Source organism: Rhinoderma darwinii, chromosome 3 (assembly GCF_050947455.1).
Source record: "Rhinoderma darwinii isolate aRhiDar2 chromosome 3, aRhiDar2.hap1, whole genome shotgun sequence".
Classification (NCBI taxonomy): Eukaryota; Metazoa; Chordata; class Amphibia; order Anura; family Rhinodermatidae; genus Rhinoderma; species Rhinoderma darwinii.
In genome coordinates this window covers 98627552-98649342 of record NC_134689.1, presented here as the reverse complement: position 1 = coordinate 98649342, position 21791 = coordinate 98627552, and positions in this window count along the sequence as shown.

The following is a 21791-nucleotide window of genomic DNA, read 5'->3' as shown; positions in this document are numbered from 1 at the left end:
GAAAAAACTTTTAACAATGTGACAAAGAAAAATCTACGGCCGATTTAGACCGTTTCTAAATGTAACGGTTATGAGGTGCGTGAAATGTGGGAACATGACTGCTATAGTATGTCAGAGACGGACAAAGACTTACAACTTTTTCATCTTAAAACATTTTTTTCCCGCAGTCTATGAATCCCCGTGAAGCTCTTTATGGTGGGCGTACCAACACCATTAAATTATACCACAAATCTGTCCCTGGTGAGCATATACACTACTATGATTTCACAAGCTTGTACCCCTATGTCAGCAAAACTAAGCAGTACACCGTCGGCCATCCCGTTTTTATTTATGATCATTTTAAGCCTTTTGATGTCTACTTTGGCAAGTACACCGTCGGCCATCCTGTTATTATTTATGATAATTTTAAGCCTTTTGATGTCTACTTTGGCATTGCTAGAGTAAAAGTTTGCCCGCCGCATGGTTTATATTTTCCGGTCCTGCCTGTTAAAATGAATAACAAACTCCTGTTCCCCTTGTGCCGTACTTTCGCCACTAATGAGTTGATGATCCTGTGCAATCACACTGATGATGAGCGGTCACTGACAGGCCCTTGGTGTACTATTGAAATACAAATTCCCTTAAAGAAAGGTTACAGGCTTTGCGAAATTTTTTAAATTTGGCACTTTGAAGCCTCGACAAATAAGTTGTTTGAAGCTTACATCAAAGTGCATCTGTGGGATAAACAGGAGGCTTGAGGTCATGTACAGATGATGCAAAAAAAGAACAATACATGAATGCATTCGAAGTAAAAGAGTTCATTAGGCTGCGTAAAAAAAAAAAAATATAGAGGTTAATCCGGCCAGAAGACAGATTGCAAAATTGTTTCTAAACTCGTTGTGTGGAAAATTTGGCCAGGTGACTAGTTTACTAAACACGGGTATTGTAACAAATCCTGATGTGCTTTTTAAACCATGGCCATGCACACGGCCGTGGTTTCTACTGATCCGTGTGCGAGCTATAGGACAGCCGCAAAACTTAGAGCAGGTCTTATTCCTTTCTGAGTTTGCGGCTCAGTCTCGAACATATGGAACATAGGTAATGGATGCCAGAGGACAAACTGATGACACATGGACCACCAAAAACAGACAACAGATCAGTTGTTTTTACGGGCTGCAAAATACAAACGAAATACAGTCGTGTGCATGTCCCGTCTCCCATATTCAGATAGAAAGGCAAAAGTCACCGAAATGTTTTTCTTTACTACAATTGTTTTAGTAAATTGTGAAATATTTAAAGTTATATTGCACTTGAGAGGATTTGTAAGGATTTCACAACAGGATGTTTCAGCCATGAGATGAAGTCTCAACAAGCAAGGTTCACTTATGGTACATCTTCCAATGATGTCATTGCTTGATTATGCTTCCTCTTTCTTACTTTCTTTCTTTTCTTATAAACCCCTGCTTTATGGAGCTTAGACTTCTGCTTGCTCTAATGGCCAACACCTGCTATAATGAAAACAATCCACGTCCCTAGATTTCACAGAAGTGCTTATATTCCAATTAAAACATTTAGAAAATGTTCTGAGGAGGCTTATTGTCAGTGCCTGGAACCAATTTGTCATCACCTTTGGTAGCTTTTAAAAATTAATAACCTAATCATAACCTTTTCCTTGCCTTAGGCACATGGAGGATATACAAAGACAGCACAAAAGATTGACAGAGAGGCAGCGAAGGGATAAGCAGGAATTTGGGAATTGCCTAACACAACTTTAGGGATTTCACATGAGAAAAATTATGCTCTAGCTTTATACGAGATGCTCATTAAAACGATTCATGATATTAGAGAGGGATATTTCCAGCTATTTTTTCAACTGTTCAGCTTAACCAGTATATGGCAGTTTACTGATGAAATTGTGTACTCTTGCAGATTTTACATTTTCAGAAAAAAATTGATGTAGTAACAAGAGCGGATACACACAACTGAGGACCCTACGAGCAATAACAGTATACGGATTCTTGAATAGCTTAGCTTAGTGTACCCTCCTCATGTCTCTATAATTAACCACCAGTAATTGCGAGTAATGAAATTCATTAGCTCAGTCCCTTAAATGCAATCTAATAGACAGTAGGAAGTTGCTTTTAACCGCTTAAGGACATGGGCAATTTTTCTTTTTTAATTTGAGTTTTTTTCCTCCCCGCCTTCCAAAAGCCATAATTTTTTTATTTTTTCACAATTTGCTTGCGGTCCAGTGTGAAGTTTCCACAGTCAGTGGTGGTTTGCGTAGCTATTTCATCTGCTTGTGTTGGTCCACTGTGTTATATCAAGTCCAGAGTCAACGCAACCGTCTACCAGGAAATTTTAGGGCACTTCATGCTTCCCTCTGCTGCCAAGCTTTATGGAGATGCTGATTTCCTTTTCCAGCAGGACTTGGCACCTTCCCACACTGCCAAAAGTACCAATACCTGGTTTAATAGCCACATTATCACTGTGCTTGATTGGCCAGAAAACTCGCCTGACCTAAACCTCGTAGAGAATCTATGGGGTATTGTCAAGAGGAAGATAAGAGCCACCAGACCCAACAATGCAGACGAGCTGAAGGCCACTATCAAAGCAACCTGGGCTTCCATAACACCTCCTCAGCAGTATCACAGGCTGATAACCTCCATGTCACGTGGCATTGATGCAGTAATTCATGCAAAAGGAGCCCCGACCAAGTATTGAGTGCATATACTGTACATACTTTTCCGTAGGCCAACATTTCCGTATTAAAAATCAGTTTTGAAATTGGGCTTATATAATATTCTAATTTTCTGAGAGACTAAATTTTGGGTTTTCATTAACTATTAGCCATAATCATCAACATTAAAACAAAAAATGCTGGAAATAGTTCACTTTGTGTGTAATGAATCTATATAATGTATGAGTTTCACTTTTTGAATTGAATTTACACTTCTCAACATTAATATTGCAACATCAAGAAAGGCAAGCAGTAAAGTTATGCAAATCAAGGAAGTAGCAGGTGTCGCTAAGATTTGCACATGATCAAATTTTCAAGCACCAAGCACCAATCTATGGCACGTGGGAGGGCCATAAAAGCCAGATTAAAAGCAGAATTTTTTAGCCACATCAACACTCAAAAATCGGATCAAGTATTGTGAGATGATTGTGCGATGCCTCCTGTTCGTCAATGTACCAGTTATCGTCATTTGTCTCAAACGGAGGGGGAAAGACTCCTTGAACTGAGAGACCTTGGTTTATCACTCCAGCAGATCACTATGCGCCTAGGCCGAGATGTCAGCACTGTTCAATGCTGCATGTCCTGGAACTTGGGAGAACAACAACGAGACGGAATGACAGCAAGCGGTGCATGAAGGCGAACCTCTGCACGGACGGTTCGGCTAATTGGTAGAATGGCGCATAGTGATCTATTTTGTACTGCATGTGAAACTGGACGTCACAAGCCTAGGGCAGCAACCAGTGTTGACACAAACCATCAGAAGGCATTCCCACGACATTGGGCTACGAGCCAGATGTCCAGCTACAGGTGTTCCATTGACCACACATCAACTCTCTCAAAGGCTATCATTGTGCACAGCAAGATGGCAATGGAGGCTGGAATGCAGGTCTTTCCCCTTCAGCGATGAGTCCCACTTTTGTGTCGGACGCAATGATAGCCGGAGATTGGTCTGGAAACCACGTGGGCAACACCATGAAGAGGCCTCCACAGGGGAACATCACACCAGTCCTTCTTCCGGGATTATAGTGTGGGGTGGCATAATGTACGTTAGCCGGACCATTCTAGTCTTCATTTCAGGTATGCTAACAGGTCGGCGTTACTTTGAATTTGTCTTGGAACCAGTGGTACGGCCTTTTCTCCCAAGTGTCCCAGAAGCCGTTTACACAGGACAATGCCATGTTGCTTGTGCTTCTGTGGGCAGTATGCGTGGCCTAAACGTGCTACCATGGCCTGCAGTTTCTCTGGACTTGTCTCCCATTGAGCACATCTGGGACGTCATTGGTCGACAATTGCAAAGGAAGCTCCCAGCAGCCAATCTTGATCTTGCGTGCCCAAGTGCATTCAGCGTGGCATAACATATCTCAGACAACCGTTAATAACCTCATTGATAGCATGCCAAGGCGTGTAAGTGCGTGTAGTTCTTCGCATGGCGCTCATACTCGATACTGAATAAATCAAGATGTTTGGAATATTTTATTTTGGCATTTCATTGATTTGGTCGTGGAACCAGTAGTATGGCCAAGTGCCCCAGGAGCCATTTTTCAACAGGACAATGCCAGGCTGCATGTTGTTGATACTGCTGTGAGCAGCCTGCATGGCCTATACATGCTACCATGGCCTGTAGCGTCTACGGACTCGTCTACCATCGAGAACATCTGGGACGTCATTGGTCAGTATTTCAAAGAGAACTACCAGCTGCCAATCTTGATGATTTGCATGCCCAGGTGCATTCAATGCGGCATAACATTTTTCAGACAACCATTAATAACCTCATCGATAGCATGTCAAGGCGTGTAAGTGCATGTATTTCTGTGTGTGGTGCTCACACTCGATACGTTTGGAATATTTTGTTTCCATTTTTTTTATAATTTGCATATCATTAACACATCTATTGATCCTGTGATTTCCACAATCCCAAAACTTTTCCTTCTTGGTGCTGCAATTTCAATGTTGAGGAGTGTATTTATATATATATATATAGTTTCTTATATTTTTATTTCATATTCCTTTTATTCAAGCAGAAGAATTTTATTTTGCCTGTTTGTGTCTCTATGTCCTAAAAGGTATAATTTCCTTTTTTTAGCAACATTGTTTTCAATTATTAATTTTTTATCCCATAATAATAGGAATGGGAACTTTCAATGTTTACTTCTTTGCTAAAAATCTGTCCGTGGTAAAGTACCATCGAATGCTTATCAACACACAATATTTAATTTTATAGTGTTAATATCACAAGGTACCTTGTAATCCTTATGCCCAATTTGAAAAATAAATAAATAAATGAAAGAAACTCACACGGCGCCACATAGTGTGAGTAAGCCCAAAATGACAGTCAATTGATGACGAATGGATGCTTACCACAGAAGGGTAGATCAATCGCTTTAAGACAGGTGAATAGCAATGAGTGCTGCTGCCGAAATCCCAAATGGTCACGCCAATAGGCCCCCGTGCAAAGTAAAGAAGTATTCGTGAAAAACGGGATCGTGTACGGCGCTGCTACTCAATAATGATGCATGAGTTATTATATGATGTTTATTTAATGAAGGCTACGCGTTTCAATGCCGCACCGGGATCTTCCTCAGGCCATATGCCCAATTTGGGTTTCGTCACCCTGGCTTCTCCCAGTTCACAAAAAAAAGAGTGAAAAAAAACCGCGATGAAAACTCCAAGCGGTAACATTGAACTGGCAGCATTAGTAGTGGGTGAAAAAAGCTGACAAAAAGTGGCCCGCTGTAACTCTATTGTCCAAAGGCCCACATAAACCTGAGGCTTGCGTTACTGATATTATTGAGGTAACACCAGTATTATCATGGGTTATCATATTATGCTGTAGCATGGCCTCTTTTTGTTTCTGTTGCCAATACTGACTTTATCATTTGATCACCTTTAAAAATACTGTTAGTACCTATCATGCTGCTCACAATTAAATATAATCTGATTACAGTTGTGATTCATCAATATTCAGCATTTTTTTAATGTAAATGTGATAAAACATTGCATAACCATCCAGGTATATAGTGATACGCACACACACACACACACACACACACACACACACACACACACACACACGCACGCACACATATATATATATATATACATATATATATATATATATATATATATATATATACACATATATATATATATACACATATATATATATATATATATATATATATATATATATATATATATATATATATATATATATATGACTATGTTGCATGAAAACCAAATTGTAACTTAGAGATGTAGTATTCAAGTTATAGTAAACACAGCTGTATATCCTTCGGAGTCTGCCTTGTAAGACAAGCACTGAAGCGGTGTGACCCGTCACCCGTGGGCAGCTGTTACATCCCCATAGTTTAGAGAACACGTGTTTCCCTTCTGGGGTTGATGAAAGGTTCAAGGTGTAGAATGTGAATGAGAGGTGTGTTGCAGGGTCTTCCTCTGATTGGTTCACAGCAGAGGAGTGCACTCTGGTAGGTGTGTCCGACATAGGATTAGTGATTGACTAGGCGCCTAGTAGAGCTTGTAGCCTTCAGCAATATCATGTGATCTTCAAAGACCCAAGCAACCTTCTGGTGCCCCTTCTTTATTGTATGTGTTTTATCAACACACGTCCCAGCCCCCACCTATGCTTCCTCATCTGTGTGTAAAGATTGAAAACTGCTGGCTCTTTCTTTCAGAGTACAGGTGATAGAGGAAAGCAAAATACAATCCACACTAGTGAAAGAACAAGATAAAACCTTATGTAAATACATGTCAATCCAGATTAAAGGTCATAAGGCCTATAGATACAAAAGGATAACACTTTACACATACGTAGCTATGTCCATTAGAAAGTAAATAAACATGACTCAGGGTCAGTTTACGCTTCCATTGGGTTATACTTTGTTTTAGCAACTAATGAACTTTAATTAAAAATAATAAGCAAAATAACATTACAGGATGTCCTATATGTAAAAGATTGTAACAATAATCGTCCATTGTGAAAACAATCAGCGATAATAATTAAAATATTCATAAAAAGATAACTAGACAGAGGAAACAGAAAATTAGCAGCCTTAACCCCTTCAGGACCCAGCCTGTTTTGGCCTTCAGGACCCAGCCGATTTTTTCAAATCTGACATGTGTTACTTTATGTGGTAATAACGTTGGAATGCTTTTACTTATTTAAGCGATTCTGAGACTGTTTTCTCGTGACATGTTGTACTTTATGTTAGTGAAAAAATTTTGTCGACAATTTTGCTATTTATTTCTGAAAAACACCATAATTTAGAAAAAATTTGCAAAAATTAGCATTTTTCTAAATTTAAACGTATCTGCTTATAAAACAGATACTAATACCACACAAAATAGTTACTAGTTAACATTTCCCATATGTGTACTTTATGTTTGCATCATTTTTTGAACATCCTTTTATTTTTCTAGGACGTTACAAGGCTTAGAACTTTAGCAGCAATTTCTCATATTTTAAAGAAAATTTCAGAAGGCTATTTTTTCAGGGACCAGTTAATTTCTGAGGTGGCTTTGAGGGCCTTATATATTAGAAAATTCCCAGAAGTCACCCCATTTTGAAAACTGCACCCCTCAAGGTATTCGAATCAGCATTCACAAAGTGTTTTAACTCTTTAGGCGTTTCACAGGAATTAAAGAAAAGTAGAGGTGAAATTTACAAATTTTATTTCTTTTGCCGAAATTCATTTCTAATACATTTTTTTTTGTAACACAGAAGGTTTTACCAGAGACATGCAACTCAATATTTATTACCCAGATTCTGCAGTTTTTAGAAATATCCCATATGTGGCCCTAGTGTGATAATGTGATAATGTGTGATAATGGACTGAAGCACCGGCCTCAGAATCAAAGGAACACCCAGTGGATTTTGGGCCTCCTTTTTTTTAGAATATATTATAGGCATCTTGCCAGGTTTGAAGAGGTCTTTTGGTGCCAAAATAGTGGAAACACCCCAAAAGTTACCACATTTTGGAAGCTACACCCCTCAAGGAATTTATCTAGGTGTATAGTTAGCATTTTGACCACACAGGTTTTTCGCTAAATTTATTAGAATTAGTCTGTAAAAATGAAAATATTTACAAGAAATAATAAAGAAAATGCACCCCAACATTTGTAAAGCAAGGTCTCCCGATTACGGCAATATCCCATATGTGGTAATAAACTGCTGATTGGATCCACAGCAAGGCTCAGAAGGGAAGGAGTGCCATTTGGATTTTGGAGCACGGATTTTGCTGGATTGGTTTTCGGTTCCATGTCGCGTTTGCAACGCCCTGGAGGGACCAAAACACGGGAAACCCCCCAAAAGTGACCCCATTTTGAAAACTACACCTCTCAAGGAATTTATCTAGGGGTATAGTTTGCATTTTGACCACACAGGTTTTTTGCAGAATTTAGTGGAATCAGGCAGTAAAATTAAAATCAACTTTTTTTCTGAAAAAGCATAGAAATTTTAAATTTTTACAAGGAATAAAGGGAAAAAAAGAACCACAACATATGTAAAGCATTTTCTCCAGATTACGGCAATACCCCATATGTGGTAATAAACTGCTGAATGGACCCATGGCAGCCCTCAGAAGGGAAGTAGAGCCATTTGGATTTTGGAGCACGGATTTTGCTAGATTGTTTTTCAGTGCCATGCCGACTTTGCAACGCCCTGGAGGGACCAAAACAGTGGAAGCCCCCCAAGTCACCCCATTTTGGAAACACCCCTCAAGGAATTTTTCTAAGGGTATAGTGAGCATTTAGACTCCACGGGTCCTTTGCAGAATTTATTAGAATTAGGCAGAGAAAATTAATATCACAATTTTTTTCCAATAAAATGTTGCATTTTCTAATTTTCACGAGGGATAAAGGAGAAATAAACAACCAATTTTTGTAAAGCTATTTCTCACGGGTACGGAAATACCCCATATGTGGTCATACATTTTTTTCATTAGAAATGAATTAACCCTTTCAGGACTGATCCATTTTTTGCTTTCTTATTTTTGTTTTTCACTACCCGCCTTCCAAGAGCCATAACTTTTTTGTGGGAGGAATTGTAGTTTCTATTGATACCATTTAAAGTGCCATAAAAAGTACTGGGAAACTGAAAAAAAAAATTGGAAAATATAGTAATATAGGGAAAAAATCTGATTCCATTTTTTGGGGTTTTCGTTTTTGCAGCTTTCGCCGTGCGGTAAAAACGAAAACGACAGCGATTTTGGCCGTTTAAATTATTTACGTTTTTTACGGTGTTCACCGTGCGAGTTAAATAATTGTATATTGTAATAGTTTGGCCTTTTACGGATGTAGCGATATCAATTCTGTTTATTTTTTTACATTACTTTAGAAGAAAAATGGGAAAAGTTTTTCTTTTTAACTTTTTCTTTCTCACTACTAATAACTTTAATTCTTCTACATATTTTATTAGTCCCCTTAGGGGACTTGTACCAGCGATCATTGGATCACGGGTACAATATGCTGCAATACTAATGTATTGCAGTATATTGTTATTTTTACAGACTCCTGTAACAGCGCGATCGCTGTTCCTGTCCATTAGTCCCAGGTGTCAGCTGTATTACACAGCCGACATCCGCAGCGTATGGAGCGGGCTCAGCACGTGAGCCAGCTCCATACATCAAGCCCCGCACCATAACGTGCTATTAAGTCATGGTGCGCAAAGGGTTAATGCACAGCGGCTGGTGTGAATATTGCAATTTTCCACTGATATTCCATTTTAGTGCAAAATATGTTGTGCCCAGTTTGTGCCACTGAAGACAAATACCTCATAAAACGTTAAGCGTGTTCTCCCGGGTATGGTGATGCCATATATGTGGACGCAAACTGCTGTTTGTGCACGCTGCAGGGCTCAGAAGGGAGGGACGCCATTTTGCTTTTGGAGAACCAGATTTTGCTTGGTAGTTTTTCTGTTTTGGGTTTCACTGGTATTTCAGTTTATAATGTGGGGGCATATGTAATCTGTGCGGAGAACATCAGGGAATAATAAGAGGGTATAATAATGCGGTAAATAAATAATAAGTCATAGACGTGTGGCCGGTGTCGCACTGATAAATAGTGTCGGATGTTACCCGCTTTTAGAAAACACCGCACATTTTGCATCGCCATATTCTGAGAGCCAGAACTTCTTTATTTTTTCACCACCGGAGCTGCGTGAGGGCTTATTTGTTGCGGGACAATCTGTACTTTTCATTGGTTACCATTTTGGGGTACATGTGATTTTTTTTATCACTTTTTATAAAAAAAATTGGCAAGCCGGGTGACCAAAAACAAAATGACAATTTTACTTTATTCTGCGGGTCGATACGATTACGGCGATATCATATGTATATAGGTTTTTTATATTTTGCAGCATTTGCGCAATAAAATCATATTCTGAGATATGTAACTTTTTTTTTTTTCAGTCAAAAAAGCTTGTTTTTTGCGGGACGGGTTTTAGTTTTTATCGGTATTATTTTCGGGTACATGCGACTTTTTGATCACTTTTTATTCTCTATTTTGGGAGGGGTGGTGACCAAAAAAATAGCGATTCTGGGGTCGTTTTCTATTGATTTTTTTTTTGGGGTGTTCATCGTGCGGGAAAAAATAACATTATAGTTTTATAGTTGGGGTCGTTACGAACGCGGTGATACCAGATATGTGTACTTTTTTTAACGTGTTACATTTTTTCCTATAATGCAGTGTTTGTTTATGTAACGTATAACTTTTATTTTTACACTTTTTTTAAAACATTTTTATTACTTTTTTTTACTTTTTTCACTTGTCCCACTAGGGGACACTTAGACTTGCAGCTCTGATCGCTGCTGGAATACATTACACTACACACGTAGTGTAATGCATTACAACTGTCATTGTGACGGGACAGTCACACTGACAGGAAGCCTCGGAGGACCGGCCGGAGGCTGCTCCTCTGAGGCTTCCGTACATGGCAAACCGAAGGTGATTGTCTGACCTCCGATTGCCACGACAAGCATCGGTAGCCCCCACTATGACTTCGTGGGGGCTGCCGATGTGCTTCAAACCACTTAAATGTGGCGATGTCAATCTGTCGCCGCATTTATGTTGGTTAATTGCCTAAATCAGCGGCGATGGTCCGCTGACCAGCAAGGCTGGAGTGTCAGCTGTCGGGGACAGCTGACCTCTCAGTTCCCGGACACTGTCCGTCAGGACAGTGTGTGCCAGGAACTGCTCCGCAACTGTACGTCCTGATGCGGGAACTAACCCCTCTGCAGGACGTACTATTACGGAGCAGCGCGGAAGAGGTTAAAGAGGCTCTGTCACCAGATTATAAGTGCGCTATCTTCTACATAATGTGATCGGCGCTGTAATGTAGCTTACAGCAGTGTTTTTTATTTAGAAAAACTATCTATTTTCACCAAGTTATGACCTATTTAAGCTTTATGCTAATTACTTTCCTAATGTCCAACTGGGCGTGTTTTTACTTTTGACCAAGTGGGCGTTGTGGAGAGAAGTGTATGACGCTGACAAATCCGCGTAATACACTTCTCTGCATTCATTTAGTCTGCACATAATGATCTTGCTAGATCATGATGTGCAAACCTGGAATATATAATAAAAAAAGAAAAGGAAATTAAAGGCATTAAATTAAAGCAAAATTATTAACATTTTCGATTTATGCTAATTCACTGTCAAGACACTTTAGTAACGTAAATGTGTGAGTAAGTGTCTGCACATCATGATCCAGCAAGATAACTATGTGCAGAGTAAATGAATGGAGAGAAGTGTATGACGTGTAATAATGTGGTGATTAACTAAGGCTTTGTTTACAGCTGCAATCAGTTTTTTCGTTATTCTGTTCAGTCATAGGAGCAGAATAAGAAAACAACAAAAGCGCCGATGGATTCACTTCTGCTCTTTCCAGGATTGTCATTCCTGCTATAGTTAGAAAGATATCGGGACACAAAAAGACAAACACTGCGTGACACTCTGTAATAAAGAGTTTTACCTTCTTTTAATATTGCACTTACGAGATATAAGCTTATTTAACAACACATCTTAAAAAGGTTCACATGTGGAATTCCAGTGGTACCCGATCGGTTTTGCCTGTTGGTTTCATCAGGGGACCACTTTGATTTATATATATATATATATATATATATATATATATATATATATATATATATATAAAACGAAATCTTCCCATCCTGTCGATGCCTTTCTCTCCAGACATGTCTGCACATGTGGCCGACCTGTTCTGCAGCCACCACTAGGGTGCGCTCGCAAGCTCAGTCCAGCCTTAAGGAGCCAGAGCGCACACCAGTGTGAGATTGAGCTGATTGCTCCCAGATCACCCTGGACTATAAGAAGGGCTCTGCCCCTCCCTGCATTGCCTGAGCTTTATTGTCGTCACCCTCGTCTGTCTTTGCAAATGGTCTCCTAAGTGTTTTCCAGTTCCCAGTATTTCCCGTTCCTGCTACCTGTAACCTGTATCCCGTGCTAGCCTGGTCCAAGTGCCATATTGAGTTGGAGTCGTGCTGTGCTGAGTACCACGCCTGTCCTGCTACACAACGTCTTGTGCCTGCCAGCTGCCTAGTCCCAGCCGAGCCTGTCGTGCTACTGTCTGTGCTACCACAGATACAGCTATACGAACTATAGACTGTGACCTGTGTCCTGTTGGCCAGCTGCCATACCATTAAGGCGGTATGGCCCAGTGGGTCCACGCACCCAACGTGACAGGAAGCTCAGGCCATGGACCCCGTTGGTAAATCCAAGACCATGATGACATGTTATGCTAGAGCTCCGGTCTCGACAGAACCAACTCCTCCAGACATTGAACATTATTGCACATCGGCTAGATGTGCAAGCTGCCGTTCCTCCTCCTACACCCCCTGGCAGTACAGCTCCTCCGACTACACCTCCTGGCAGTGCTGATCCCCGATTTTCTTGGCCGCTACCTCACCGCTATGATGGAGACGCGAAGACCTGCCGTGGATTTTTGAACCAGTACCAGATCCACTTTAGCCTGTTTGCAAGGGCATTTTCATCTGATGGCGCAAGGGTCGCTTTCATCATCTCTCTCCTCACTGGCAGGGCCCTTGCATGGGTGAACCCTATCTGGGAAAGAACAACCTATAGAGGAAGAGGTCAAGTACAACTCACATAATGTGTAATAGAAAAAACTTCTTTATTGATAAACAGAGACACAAACAATTAAAAATGAGTCATACAATGTAGAAAAGGCATCAGCCCATATAGGATACATTAAATGGTATTGGGACATACACATATGTAAAAAAGACTCAAGATTGGATGCTGATATTAATAGTAGGCTAAATACATATGGCATATAGAGAACGGTATATTTATAAAGTGCTGGTGTGCAAGAATAGTGTGCTTCCTGTATGGAAGACACCATATACTAGTGTCATAATATGACAAGTGAACGTAGGTTGCATAGCAAGAAAATACACAGGGCTCATATGTACAGAGTGCAGCCTGAATAAAGTGAACAAGCAGCCAAAAGAGTCTAATAACAAGGATGATAGTACGTACCCAGATTCATATCACCGCATGGGGGAGACGGCAGACCCGACACGCGTTTCGGCGAATGCCTTCCCGCTGGGAAGACGCCACCCCCGGACGAAGGCATTCGCCGAAACGCGCGTCGGGTCTGGCGTCTCCCCCATGCGGTGATATGAATCTGGGTACGTACTATCATCCTTGTTATTAGACTCTTTTGGCTGCTTGTTCACTTTATTCAGGCTGCACTCTGTACATATAAGCCCTGTGTATTTTCTTGCTATGCAACCTACGTTCACTTGTCATATTTTGACACTAGTATATGGTGTCTTCCATACAGGAAGCACACTATTCTTGCACACCAGCACTTTATAAATATACTGTTCTCTATATGCCATATGTATTTAGCCTACTATTAATATCAGCATCCAATCTTGGGTCTTTTTTACATATGTTTATGTCCCAATACCATTTCATGTATCCTGTATGGGCTGACGCCTTTTCTACATTGTATGACTCATTTTTAATTGTTTGTGTCTCTGTTTATCAATAAAGAAGTTTTTTCTATTACACATTATGTGAGTTGTACTTGACCTCTTCCTCTATAGGTTGTTCTGTATATGTATGATCAGAGTATGATCTTCCATTTCTATATAGTTTTGGTTACATATATGTCATTAAACTGTTATATTTAAAAGAGATATACACATTGTCTTTATTGAATTGGAGTTCGTACTATTGCTGCATGTGTACAAATTGGTTACCTATCTGGGAAAGACAAGGGCCAGAGACCCGTGACTTCCAGGGGTTCCTACGGACATTTTGCACAGTGTTTGAGGAGCCTGGACAAGTCTCATCTGCAGCCGCCTCCTTGTTGAACCTACGCCAGGGAGACATTTCCGTGGGCGAGTACGCCATCCACTTCCAAACACTGGCGGGAGAATTGTTGTGAAACAATGAGGCTCTGGTGGCTACATTCTGGTAGGGACTGTCTCCTGAAATTAAGGACGAGCTTGCCGCCTCAGATCTTCCGTCTACCCTGGAAGACCTCATCCTTCTGGCCGCCCGGATTGATATAAGGATCCGAGAATGGTTCCAAAAGGCACGCCGGGAGGGAGGACTCCCTAGCCCGGTTCCTACTTTGCAGCAACCCCTGCTGTTCTCATCGGCTGTTCCTCCAAAGGAGTCTTTGAAGATGGACCATCTCAAGCTTTCTACCCTGGAAAGACATCGCAGATGCACTTCGGGACTCTGTTTGTATTGCGGCCTTGGAGGCCATCTTGTGCGTCTGTGCCCCCAAAAGCCCCAGAGCCTAGTGTTGGATGCAGAGTCAACCCTGGGTGAAGAGGGAATTTTTTCTAAATTGTCCATTCCCGTGACCATAATGTCAGGCGAGAGAACGCACCGTGTCACTGCTTATCTGGACTCTGGATCCGCAGCTAACTTCATTCGGAGAGACCTGGTGGATCATCTCAAGCTGCCCACAACCAATCTGGAGAGGCCTTTGATGGTTGCATCTGTGAATGGACTACCTCTGCCAGACCCGGTTGTAGCTGTGACCAAGCCGCTGAGGCTCCAAGTGGGAGCCCTCCATTCCAAGCTCTTCTCGTTCTTTGTCCTGGCTAAGGCCATCAACCCTGTGTTCGTGGCCTGCCCTGGCTCCGACTACATGCGACATTCCTGGACTGGAATTCTGGAGAGGTTCTCCAGTGGGGTCCCGAGTGTCTCAACCGCTGCCTTGTACAGGTTCATCCGGCTCAGCCTCCTCTGCCTCAGTCCTTGGCAGGATTTCCTTGTCATTATTCTGCGTTCTCGGATGTCTTCAGCAAGAAAGAGGCAGACATCCTGCCCCCACACTGGGCGTATGACTGTCCTATCAAGCTGATTACCGGTGCATCCCTTCCCAGTAGTAGGGTATATCCTCTCTCCTTGCCAGAGAGAAACTCAGTCCATGTCCACCTATGTTAAGGAGAACTTGGAAAGGGGCTTCTTACGGAAGTCTTCCTCCCCGGCAGGAGCCTTGTTCTTCTTTGTCAAGAAAAAGGATGGTTCCCTGCATCCCTGCATTGACTACCGGGGTCTCAACCAAATCACGGTAAAAAATAGATATCCATTGCAATTGATTTCTGAACTGTTTGATCGTATACGAGGAGCCAAGATTTGTTTTTAAGCTAGACATGCGTTGGCTTAAAACCTAATCCGGATTTGCTGTGGTGATAAATGGAAGACGACATTTAACACCCGTGACGGACACTATGAATATCTAGTAATGCCCTTCGGCCTGTGTAGTGCTCCCGCGGTCTTCCAAGAGTTCGTTAATGACATCCTCCGTGACCTCCTCTATGTTTGTGTTGTGGTGTTTCTTGATGACATCTTTATTTTTTTCACCAGATGCAATGACTTATCAGAGACATGTCCGTTTTGCTTCGGTTAAGGGAGAATCGCTCTGTACGCCAAGTTGGAGAAGTGAGTGTATGAGAAAGATGCTCTACCCTTTCTGGCCTACATTATCTCGAATCAAGGCCTCAAGATAGATCCTTAGAAGGTAAAGGCCGTCCTGGAATGGCCACGCCCTCAAGGCTTGAGGTCCATACAGCGCTTCCTGGGATTCGCTAATTTATACAGACAGTTCATTCCAAACTTCTCCTCATTGACATCTCCTATCTCTACTCTCAAGAAAGGCATGAACACCAAGGTGTTGACTCCTGAGGTGGAATCCGCATTTAATAGCCTGAAGAGTGCCTTTACATCAGCCTCTATCCTCCATCATCCAGATGTATCTCGACATTTCTCGTTGGAAGTGGATGCCTCCTCTGTTGGTGCTAGTGCACTCCTGTTCCAGAGAGGTTCCAAGGGCAAGTCAATGGTATGTGGATATTTCTCTAAGCTCTTCTCTTCCGCAGAACGCAACTACTCGATTGGAGATCGGGAGTTACTGGCTATCAAATTGGCTCTCAAGGAGAGTAGACATCTACTAGAGGGCGCAGCTCATCCCATCCTGATTTTTACGGACCACAAGAATCTCACCTATCTCTAGACGACCCAATGGTTGAACCCTCGTCAGGCCAGGTGGTCGCTGTTCTTTACCAGGTTCCAGCTTGAGCTCCATTATCGCCCGTCTGACAATAATGTGAGGGACGATGCCTTGTCCAGGTCTTTCGAGACAGAGGACACCATGAAGATTCCCCAGATTATTATTGATCCATCTTGCATTGTCTCTGTCAACCCCTTGCAAGTTAGGGACATCCCTCCGGGGAGGACCTTTATGCGCCTGGCTGACAGAGGGAGAATCCTCCGTTGGGGACACTGCTCTAGACTGGCAGGTCACGCGGGGACCCGTAAGACCTGAGACCTGATTGCCCATCCTTTCTGGTGGCCCACACTGCCCAAAGACATCATGGACTTTGTTTCTTCCTGCTCACTCCAGACCTGCTGGTCTGCTCCAGCCACTGCCTGTGCCGGATGCTTCCGGGGAGCATATAGCTATGGACTTTATTACTGACATGCCTCTCTCAGTGGGATGCAGTACTGTCTGGGTGGTGGTGGATCGGTTTTCAAAAATGACTCAATTCGTTACACTGACCGGCCTTCCTTCTGCTCCTCAACTGGCAAACCTTTTCATCCAACACATCTTCTGCCTGCACGGCTTGCCGCGGCATATTGTGTCTGATCGGGGGGTTCAGTTCACCTCTAGGTTCTGGAGAGCCCTTTGTAGACTCCTCAATGTGAGATTGGACTTTTCCTCTGCCTACCATCCCCAGTCTAATGGTCAAGTCGAGAGGGTGAACCAGATCTTGGAGAACTACCTACGCCACTTCATCTCCAAGCAGCATGATGACTGGGTGCAGCTTCTTCCGTGGGCTGAGTTCTTATATAACAATCACGCTAGCGAGTCCACTATCCACTAAACCACACCGTTCTTCATTGTCTACGGCCAACACCCACAAATTCCTCTATCAGTGCCCATTATGTCCAAGGTACAAGCAGCTTATTCCGCTTTTAGAGACTTCCTACAGATCTGGCAGCAGACCTGATCCTCCATCCTACTGGCAGTCGACCGCATGAAACGGAAGGCAGACACGAGGAGAAGAGAACCTCCTCAATTTCTCTCTGGCACGAGGGTCTGGCTGTCCTCTAGGAATATAAGACTGAGGGTGCCATCATACAAATTTGCTCCCAGGTTCCTCGAGATCCTACAGCAGATCAATCCTGTCTCCTACAAGCTTCAGCTGCCTCCTACCCTCAAGATCCCAAACTCCTTCCATGTCTCTCTCGTGAGGCCGGTAATTCTGAACCGCTATACCAAGACTCCTTGCCCTGTGGTTGCCTCCAGCGGTCCTTCAGACACCTTAGAGGTTAAGGAGATCTTGGACACTGAGAAAGTAAGAGGAAAACCTTTTATTTGGTGGATTGGAGGGGGTTTGGTCCTGAAGAGAGGTCCTGGGAGCCAGAGGAGTACCTCAATGCTCCTACCCTTCTGAAGAAGTTTCTCTCTCGCTCTGGCCCAAGGAGGAGGGGGCGTAAAAGGGGGGATACTGTCATGTCCATGGCCGTGGGCCGTCAGACTCACTCACATCCTAACGGCTGCAGACATGGGTCTGCGAGCGCTGGCCCCAGTCTCCTCCTCAAGAGACGCCAGCGCTCACTTCCGCTTACCTTGGCCGGGTCTCGTAGGGTGCGCGCACGCTCATGCCCGCTCTTAATGGGCCAAGGCGCGCACCTGAAGTTAATGTCAAAATTAGCCCATGAGTACCCTGGACTATAAGAAGGGCTCAGCCCAGTGGCGTAGCAATAGGGGTCACAGTGGTCGCAGTTGCGACCAGGCCCATAAGCCTGGGGTGCCCGCAGGGCCCCCATTGCCACGCAGCGCGCTAATACAAAGTTTGTATGTGCTGTGATGCCGGCACTTCCTGGTTACGGGCATGATTTGTTTAGACGTCACAGTCACATGGTACACTCAGTGTACCATGTGACCGTGACGTCACGAGAGGGGGCGTTCCAGCCACTGTGGAAGAGCAGATGCGGAAGAGCATGGAAGACTGCAGGTGAGCTGCAGAGGGTGCCCGTAATGTATGTGTGTTGTATTGTATTGTATTGTACTATCTGTTGTATTGTACTGTCTGTGTTTGCGGTGGAGAGAGTAGAGAGGGGCTTTAAACTACGGGCCCCCCTCTCCTCTCTCCACCGCAAACACAAACTGCATGATACAGTACATTACAAACTGTGGGTCACACTCCCCCTGGGGGGTCGTGTGAAGACCTCCGGGGGGTCGCAAACCACTCACCGAGGTCCTGCTTCCAACTGTATTTGCGTCCTTGGGACGCAGATCCAGTTGAATTTAATCCTGGAGCAAGGAGCTGATGGCTCCTTCCTCCAGTATTCACTGCCGTGAGCTATTGCCGAGTCACTCATAACACAGGGCAAAGGTGGAGAAGGATCTCCTCCACCCTATCGTGGGAACGGGGATAGGTAAGTAACTTTATTATTTTTCTATTATGCACATATGGAGGAATTATACTGTATAAGGAGGGGGGCTGATATGGTGGCAGCTATGAGGGGCATTACTGTATGGGAGGCTGATATGGTGGCAGCTATGAGGGGCATTACTGTATGGGCGGCTGATATGGTGGCAGCTATGGGGGGCATTATACTGTCTGGGGGGCTGATATGGTGGCAGCTATGGGGGCATTACACTGTAGGGAGACAGCTATGGGGGCTTTATACTGTGTGGGGGCAGCTAAAGGGGGCATTATACTGTATGGGGGCATTATACTGTGTGGGGCAGCTAAGGAGGGCATTATACTGTGTGGAAGCAGCTATGAGGGGCATTATACTGTATGGGGCTGCTATGGGGGCATTATAGTGTATGAGGGCATTTATGGGGGGCATTATACTGTATGGGGCAGCTATGGAGGTATTATACTGTATGGGCCGCTATGGGGGCATTATACATTATGGGGGGCATTATACTGTGTGGGGGAAGCTATGAGGAGCATTATACTGTATGGGCTGCTATGGGGGCATTATACTGTATGGGGTATTATACTGTATGGGGGAATTTATGAGGGGCATGATACTGTATGGGGTCTGCTGTGGGGGGGCATTATACTGTATTGGGGCATTATACTGTGTGGGTGTAGCTATGGGAGCATTATACTGTGCAAGGGGGGCAGCTACGGGGAGCATTATACTATATAGGTGCAGTTATGGGGAGCATTATACTGTATGGGGGCAGTTATGTCATATTTACAGTCTCCAACCATCGCTGATAGTATCATACTATGTAGGGAAACATCCTCTTGACAAGGGGAATAGTAACATTCAATTGTCTATTAGTCCTGTTTTTGTGGAATACAAGGATTTCCTATAACAGACATGTCAGGGGAGGCGATACATTCTGTATAAATCCAGTGACCACCTCCCATCAAGCCCCCTGTAGATAGTACCACCATAGAGCCCCCTGTAGATAGTGCCACCATAGAGCCCCCTGTAAATAGTGCCCTCTGTAGATAGTGCTTCCCATAGAGCCCCTGCAGATAGAACCATCTGTAGATAGTGCTCCCCATAGAGTCCCCTGTAGATAGTGCCTCCTTAGAGCCCACTGTAGATAGTGCACCCCATAGAGTCCCCTGTAGAAGGTTCCCTCATAAAGCCCCCTGTAGATAGTGCCTCCTGTATATATGCTCCCCATAGAGTCCTCTGTAGATAGTGCTCCTTGTAGATAGTGCTCCCAATAGAGCCACCAGCAGATTGTGCTTCCTATAGAGTGCCCCTAATGATCCTCCTGTAGATATTGCACCCCATAGAATCGCCTGTAGAAAGTTCCTCCAAAAAGCCCCCTGTAGATAGTTCCTCCTGTAGATAGTGTTTCCCATAAAGTACTCTGTAAATAGTGCCCCCAACACTGCCCACTGAAAAAAAAAATAAACATTACATGCTCACCTGTCCCCGTTCCCGCGCCGTCCTCTAGCTATGCAAGCCTGTTCTTCTCTAACCAGGCCTCATCGTGCCACCTGCATCATTGGTAAAGTGCCAAATGACGGGGCAGGGAGCTGATCATTTGTATCTGCATCTTAGGGACGTGGATACAATTGAGTGCAGGCGACCAGTTCTGGGCCCCGCTTCTCCAAACTGTCTATAATTTCAGCAACTCCAGCAAATCCACCATTGACCTTCTACAACGTAAAAGGTCTCTGAGCATAGTTTGGTTATTTTTATTTTTGCTCAAGGTAATTTTCACCAGACAATCTCTGATCGTTTGAGCTCTTCTATATAGCATTTTCGGTTTATGTGCTATAAGGGATTTTTGGCACTCTGCAAAATATACCACTTTCGTTCCAATTTCATTTTACTTGATTACTGAATCTTGATAATTCCATAATAAATGGTGGTAACACCTGGTTGGCTTTATTCTCTCTTCTATTTTATTTATTTTTTGTTTATTGATCAATGTTTCTCGATCTATTTGTCAAACTTCCTCCATCAACTTATTTATTAACTCAGAAGGATAATTTTTCTCCGCAAATCTTTTGCACATGACAACACTTTGCTCCTCAAACATATACATTTTCAGCTGAGACAGCAAGAGACTTGCTATGTTGTTAGGGTGCACACATACTCACATGCAATTGTCTCCAATCCCAGAAAAATGGCCAAGGTAGTAGTTGAGAAAATAGCATCCTTTTTGTCGCGATCTTTGGGTATGTGGACTCACTAGGCCACAAGGCCGTAGCGGAGTAGCAGCTGGCCAAACAACAGTCCTAGTACAAGAGTACCTTTGATAGTCTAGACAGTAGCAGAGGCTAGGGAGAGATTAATTTTTACAGGTGACACCAGATGTGGTGTGAGATAGCAGGCGTGACAGGTGGCACAACACAACTTCAACACTCTAAGCCACAGGAACAAATATAGCACGGGAACAACGGGAACAGGATAACACTAAGGGACCATTTGCTAAGACGAACACGGGTAAACACAACAACGCTCAGGTAATGAGTGAAAGGGCAGAACCCTTTTTATAGTCCCAGGTGATCATGGGCTAAATAGTGGTTTTTTTTTTTTACATGTGTGCGCACTGGCCCTTAAAGGCTGGGCACGAGCGCGCGCGCACCCTATGGGAACCGCATAGCGAAGCGGAAGTGAGTGCCGGCATCTCTCAGGAGGGAAATGCCACCCAGCACTCACACGTCCATGGCCGCGGCCATCGAGGGGTAAATCAGAATGCCGGTCCGCGGCTGTGGACGTTACAATTTTTCAATGAATTTCTTTTATTGTACCCATCATCATCGGGAAAAAAATACAAGCAACGTTTCGAGCCGTTACAGTTGTTGCGTCCTTTTCAAGATTGAAAAAGAGACAAACACTGTAACGGGTCTAAATGTTGCTTCTATGTTTTGTACGATGATGATGGGTACAATAAAAGAAATACATTAAAAATGGTGCCGTTTTCTCAACTTCTACTTTGGACTTTGCACCTCAAAGTCATCATTACGTGTTCAGTTCTTCTTAATGTGCATTGATTTTGTTTTTTTTTGGTGTATATATAGGTTAAAACATTAGAACTGGATATTTC